General features: G+C 31.4%; 2 protein-coding genes across 2 annotated transcripts in view; both read right to left on the bottom strand.

The window, feature by feature from the left end:
- LOC105456430 (potassium channel subfamily K member 18) overlaps positions 1 to 6000 on the bottom strand; it is an 18663-nt gene that overhangs the window by 7917 nt on the left and 4746 nt on the right. The gene's annotated exons all lie outside the window — the stretch shown is intronic.
- The window catches only part of LOC105456431 (potassium channel subfamily K member 18), a 26042-nt gene continuing 24905 nt past the window's right edge, over positions 4864 to 6000 (bottom strand). Inside the window, exon 8 of the mRNA XM_011700458.1 lies at positions 4864 to 5008. The gene's annotated coding sequence lies outside the window, so the exon portion shown is untranslated. The remainder of the gene's footprint in view (positions 5009 to 6000) is intronic.

Below are 6000 nucleotides of genomic sequence, written 5' to 3'. Positions count from 1 at the left end.
TAAAAATCAAATGCCATGTTATCTGCGTTGAAGCTTCTTTTCCCCAATGTTTAAAAATTCATATCTTCCAAAAAAATAAAAATATCGACTTCTTTCTAGGCTTATCTTAAAGATGAATTATGTGACTATTTTCTAAAAAAATGTGACTTTATTTAAAAATGGGCGATTCAATATGGCCGATTAAAACGTCATTTTATTGAAAATTGTTAAAATTTGTTTAATTAAAATGTAATTTGGTATAAATGTTATTGGAAGATGTATGGGATTCAATACGCAGCGCGCACGAAGCGCGCGCCTGTTATGTACTAGTATAAGTTTAAAGATGTAACCATCAACTTTGAATCAATTTTAAATATTTCAATTGTGTGTCAAATATATTATACACTTGTTTAATATTTTAAATCTGCAAATATATACTCTATTTGCATGCAAGCCTGAAAATATAATTGTCAAATAAAAACAAGTTTTGATATTTCAGATTGCATGCCACTTGTGTGTCAAAATATTGAATGGAACCTTCTGTATTATATATTATGCATAAAGGCTTGTGACGTTGACGTATAGCCTAAGTCAGCCCTGAGCGGAATACATTAGACTGTCTACATAGCGAGATAGTGATTCGGGTCTGTCAAAAGTCAAGGTGTGCCCGTCACGTGGAATAGACGGGATAAATGATTTTCCAATATCGATACGGTTTCTCGCGCTTCCCTGCATTTCTAGACAAACTGTTATATCCGCTCAACTACTGCAGAAAGCTTACCAATCGGCAGACCTTTTGTAATCCCCGATTTAGAGTTGTTGTTTCATTGAAACGGATGACATTCTTGATTACCAAATAAAGAAAATATTCTTATCATTCATTTAGCGACTTTAATTTTAATAATAGATCCTTTAACGAATTTGAAAATCATTTTTTTATAGTAAAAGTTTTATTTTTAACTTTTTGTATTTGATAGTATTAAACATTTTTTAATGATTATTTCAGTTATTTAATTATTTCAGTTTTTTATAATTATTAATAATGATTTCATTTTAATTATAACATTTCATGCTTTTAAGCCTTACTGCTTATAAAAAGCAAAGATTTAATATTTTTTCTGTTCCAATTGTAAGTATTGTAATTTTTAAATTTTATAAAGAGACTTTGATTAAATGTGAATTTTCTCTCTTATTTTCTTTGATAACTAATTTTTTACTATGATTAATTTTTGAAGTTGTAATTAGATATAAAAAATTCAAATTAATTTTGATACGCATGTTGGTTCATTTCATGTTTTACCACAAATTTTTAACGTTTTCAAAGAAGTAATTGTATGAAAATTCTAATCATAAAGCATTTTGTAAAAAAAATTTATAAGGAAGGATTATTTCTTTATCTCTACTACACTGCAGTATAATTCTGTGATATGAGGATGCGAACTATATGTATATAACTATCGTCACATCTTTACATGCATCTCACAGAAATCGCAGCTACTGTCAGAGACATAAGATACTTCCACTGACAGTTCCCGGGGAGTAATATACGCATCTCAACTCTGCTGCAGTTACATTGTCGCAGTAATCGATTGGCACGCGAAAGGAATTCCGGACGTTTAATTGGAATTTGTGTGCGAAGCGCAGTACAATATATCTCACCGTAGCTGCTGTAGCCATACTTGTTAGAGAAACGGTAGCATCGCATAATATGCGGCTTGCTTGCGTCGATCTCTAGTGATTCTAACATCCAATTCGAAGCCCGATTAACTACAATATTAAACATAGATATTGTACGTATATAACTACTATTAATACTACACGTTACATGATGCAATCTCGGCTATGATTGTGATGAAAAATAATATTGAATTATTAATCTCTCTCTTAAAACATCTTTTCTTTGTTAATTTTAAATTAAAAATTTGTGTCAAGTGAAATTTTATAGAAAATGAATCAAAAGTATCAAAATCAATTTGAATGTATTCAAATTGTTGTATTTAAATTTGAATGTAATTACAATTTTATGAATTAATTAATTGGAATTATAAAAGACAAAGAAAAATTTATATTTAATATTATACAGTTTTGTTTTCAAAATTAAAAATTAAAATTAATGCTTAAATAGAAGCAAAAAATTAATATAACATATAAATAAATAAAAAATACGATATAATCTTTTTACGCTTGAAATAACTAACTGCTTACATTGTTTAATTTCTTTCTCTCGCCAATTTACGATTTAATTTCTACCAGAAGTGATTACAAGACGTGTTTTAAAAGCAATATTTACAGTAATTTTGGAGCAATCTGGTGAGAAAGGGTGACGACTATCATACGCATCGAGTGGCTGTCCATCGACGCAATGATCAGGAAGGAATTCCATCTCATAAGTAGCGGACCACGCTTAATTGGAATTTATGCTCGTAGTGGTACATAAGCCACCCTATAGACAAGCACGTTATAGCACGGTAGTTGATAGCAAACGCGGTAGCACCGCGTAACGAGTTAGCGAAAGATGACGAGAGATGAAAATAGAGAAGCGGGAGAGGGAGAAAGAGAGTGAGTGAGTGAGTGAGTGAGAGTGAGAGAATGTTGAGAGGATGCCTTCTCATGGCCCTGGCGGTTCGCAATCGATAGCTGAGCAGTTGGAGGCAGTAGAGGTCGGTGCGAGGGTCGATGACGAGAAGAGGAAGAGAGAGAGAGAGAGAGAGAGAGAGAGAGAGAGAGAGAGAGAGAGAGAGAGAACTGAATCTCCCTCTGATCGGTTCTACGGAGACTATCCTAGTTAAATAGGTGCATGTCCGCAGCTAGAGAGACGCATAAGACCTATTCGAACCAAACTCAGATCTGCCAGATTCAACCGTAGCTTTTTACCACTTTTCAATTAACTTTTAAATAAAGACCTTTTTCAACTTTTTTTCAATAAATACCAGTTTCAATATGTAATTTTAACAGGTAACGTTACGTACAATTAAATTTTCGAGCAGAAATATTCGTTAACACAATTGAATCATCTTTTAATGTAAATGAAAAGAGGGACACATATAGTTAAAAGTGAACGTATATGAAGAATACGAAGATATTGAGAAATCAATATTTCTATTTAATCATCTGAAATTAAAATGATCGAATAAAAATACGATAATGTATCAAGTGATGTATTGCAGTTAATGTGAATTGTTATGACAGAATTGATGAAGAAGAACGATGAGCGTTAGTGCTTAATTAGATGTTTATTGATTAATGTTTTGCATTCATTATTTGGAAGTGTAGCGAGTTTAAAATTTTTATAAATATTTTATGTATATCCTAAGATGCTTTTGTCACTTTATACAGGAAAAAATTTTAGTGTGCATAAATGTATACAATGAAAAATCTATGCTATCGAACTTTCTGAATTTAATCAATGTGTTTACAATAGTTTCTTGGAGAAATTTTTATCAGCTTTTTTTGAAAGAAAATTTTTTTAAAAGATGTCATCGTTTGTTAGAATTTTTTAAAGAATATGAGACAGCACGATAAGTTTAAGACATTGTATGAAATGAAATGAGACCGTGTTTAATCCCCGCATTCATCGAGTGACATAATTAAAGTCGTAATCTCGTTAATTCTCCGCCTCTTTGGGAATTTCTCTTGTCATCGAGAATCTAATTTATTTATTTTTTTTTTTTGCTGATCCAACCCTACGATTTGCAGTGAATAAGAGGCGCTGTCCTGAATGGAAAATAAGAGGAAAGAAAATAACGATTTTAACTCAAATTTCCCTTTTGGACGGAATTATAAATAGAATGTAGATATTTATTTCGTCATTAAAAATTAAAAATAACAACAATATAAGTAAAAGAGAAAAAAGTGAACAGAAGATAGAGGATTTCTAAGGAATTCAGATAAATATTTACAATACCAATACTGTAATATTAGAAAAATTAAGAAACAGTTTTATAGTGAGTTTAGAAATAACATAAAGTATAAATATAGCATAAATAAATATAGCATAAATAAAGCATGAATAAGATAAAGTAGTGCAATTTCAAACATGGTACAATTCTGAACAAAATAAGATTTGAATCCAATTTTCGAGGTTCAAATTTGGTTTAATGGTAATCCTTTAGTATCCTGCACACAATGAGATCAAAGTTACCAAACTTGAATCTCGAAATTGGATTCAAATAATCTTAATTTGTTTAAAATTGTACCACTTTAATCTATTAAAGTATAAAAATTAGAATTCAACTATTCTAAATTATATAAAAAGTCTTTGGTCAGACTTTGAGATTTTGTAGAAAATTTAATTCTGAGCAAAAAATTTTCTATAAAAATAATTCGAAAAATGCTTTCGTAAAACACATTTGAAATTATTATTTCAAAACTTGTGAAACATATTACACTTATTTTGGTCCCATTTAAAAGATAATTTAATATGTTACAACTTTTGTTTTAAGATTTTTTTGTAAAAAAAAATGCATACTTTCCATGATATTTATGAAAATGTATAAAGTAACCGTAAAGTTTTTGGACAATAACTTTAAGAAAGCATTTTTCGACCCATATGGTTATAAGAAACTTTTTGTTTAGAATTAAATTTCTTACAAAATCTCAAAGTCTGGCCAAAACATTAGGGGCCACTCTGTACCTATATCTCCCTCTCACTACTACATAAGAATAAAAAAAAAGGAAAATATTAAAATTTTTCTTTTATTTTCGGACAAATTAAACATGAATTTTTTAATAATATAGTAGTTTTTGTTGTCTCACTAAATTTCTCACTTTATTTCGATCTTCCTTTTCCTCTTGATGTGATGTAGCAAAAATCTAACTATATTCTTCTAGCATATTCTTCTATATTCGTCTGTGCAGTGTGCTTAAATAAATTAATTTTTTTTCTTTTCGGAGTTTTTCTCTTGTCTGACAAAGGGTGAGGTAGCTTGCAGTTTCTCGATTGTCCGTTACATTTTCCATATTCTCGATCTTGTAATAAAGAATTCTTTCCTGTTATTCTGTCTCATGCAAAACAGCCACCAGATGGTAGCTTTAATAAAAGAGAATTGTTAAATAATGTAGTAGTATTTAAACAGATAACAAATTAATGAACTTTGTTTAATTATCGCGATAGAAATTTTCCATAGAAATTAAAAATTTACAAATTCTTATAACTCTTAATCAACATGCGACACATAGTCGCATCATATAGTAAAGTTTTAATTTGCGTGGTAAACTATACATATATACATCACGTGCATCATAAATAGTAAAATAGCGACGGAATAATAATGATATAAACCGAGTGTTGTCATCCTTTTAAATTTTAAAATTAGAATATAATACTCTAAAGTCTCTAAACAGTGTGAGAAAATGTGTGCTCCGAGATGCATCCGTGAATGAGCTTTTTTCCTAATGGTTTCCGTTGAGAATGACAACAAAACGTACAATTCGTCGAAAATGGAACATGCATGACTTCCGAAAAAATCGCATTCATAGCACGGCAAGGCAGGTTCAGTGAGGTCGTGTAATCTACGCGTTTTTGCAATTAATTCGCGCGGGATGCGGTTTTCAATCGAAAAGTTTATTTAACCGACTCGCACGCTTCGTGCTGCGGAATTAACAGGATCATCGCTCGTGACGTTTGTCGCGAACATGAGAACGGGAGGGGGGGAGGGGAGGGGTAAATGAGAGGGTGGATGTGCTCCACATTTGACGATGTTAATTAAAACGTATACCATCACGTGTGATAGCTGGCACGCGCGACAATGTATCATATTCCGTCGAACGGAGCTGTTGTTTGCACCCTCAGTGTCCCTCTAACTAAAGAGTTGTGAGAAAGGGGTGAAATTAAAAATGCGTGTGCAATCGAACGAACAGTCTAGCATCGATTTATTTTTCAGCGGTCGCACACTCACGAGTTACTTTTGCTTTTCCACGAAACTCGATATTCGGAAGCTAGTTTTATCTTAATTTTGTTACGTACCTTTCAACGAAATGTTATACGCGTGCGAACTCATCAAAGAACACGATGCGACACAT

The sequence above is a fragment of the Wasmannia auropunctata genome, unplaced genomic scaffold (assembly GCF_000956235.1).
Source record: "Wasmannia auropunctata unplaced genomic scaffold, wasmannia.A_1.0 LD335681.1, whole genome shotgun sequence".
NCBI lineage: Eukaryota > Metazoa > Arthropoda > Insecta > Hymenoptera > Formicidae > Wasmannia > Wasmannia auropunctata.
This window is presented reverse-complemented; position numbering and strand designations above follow the sequence as displayed.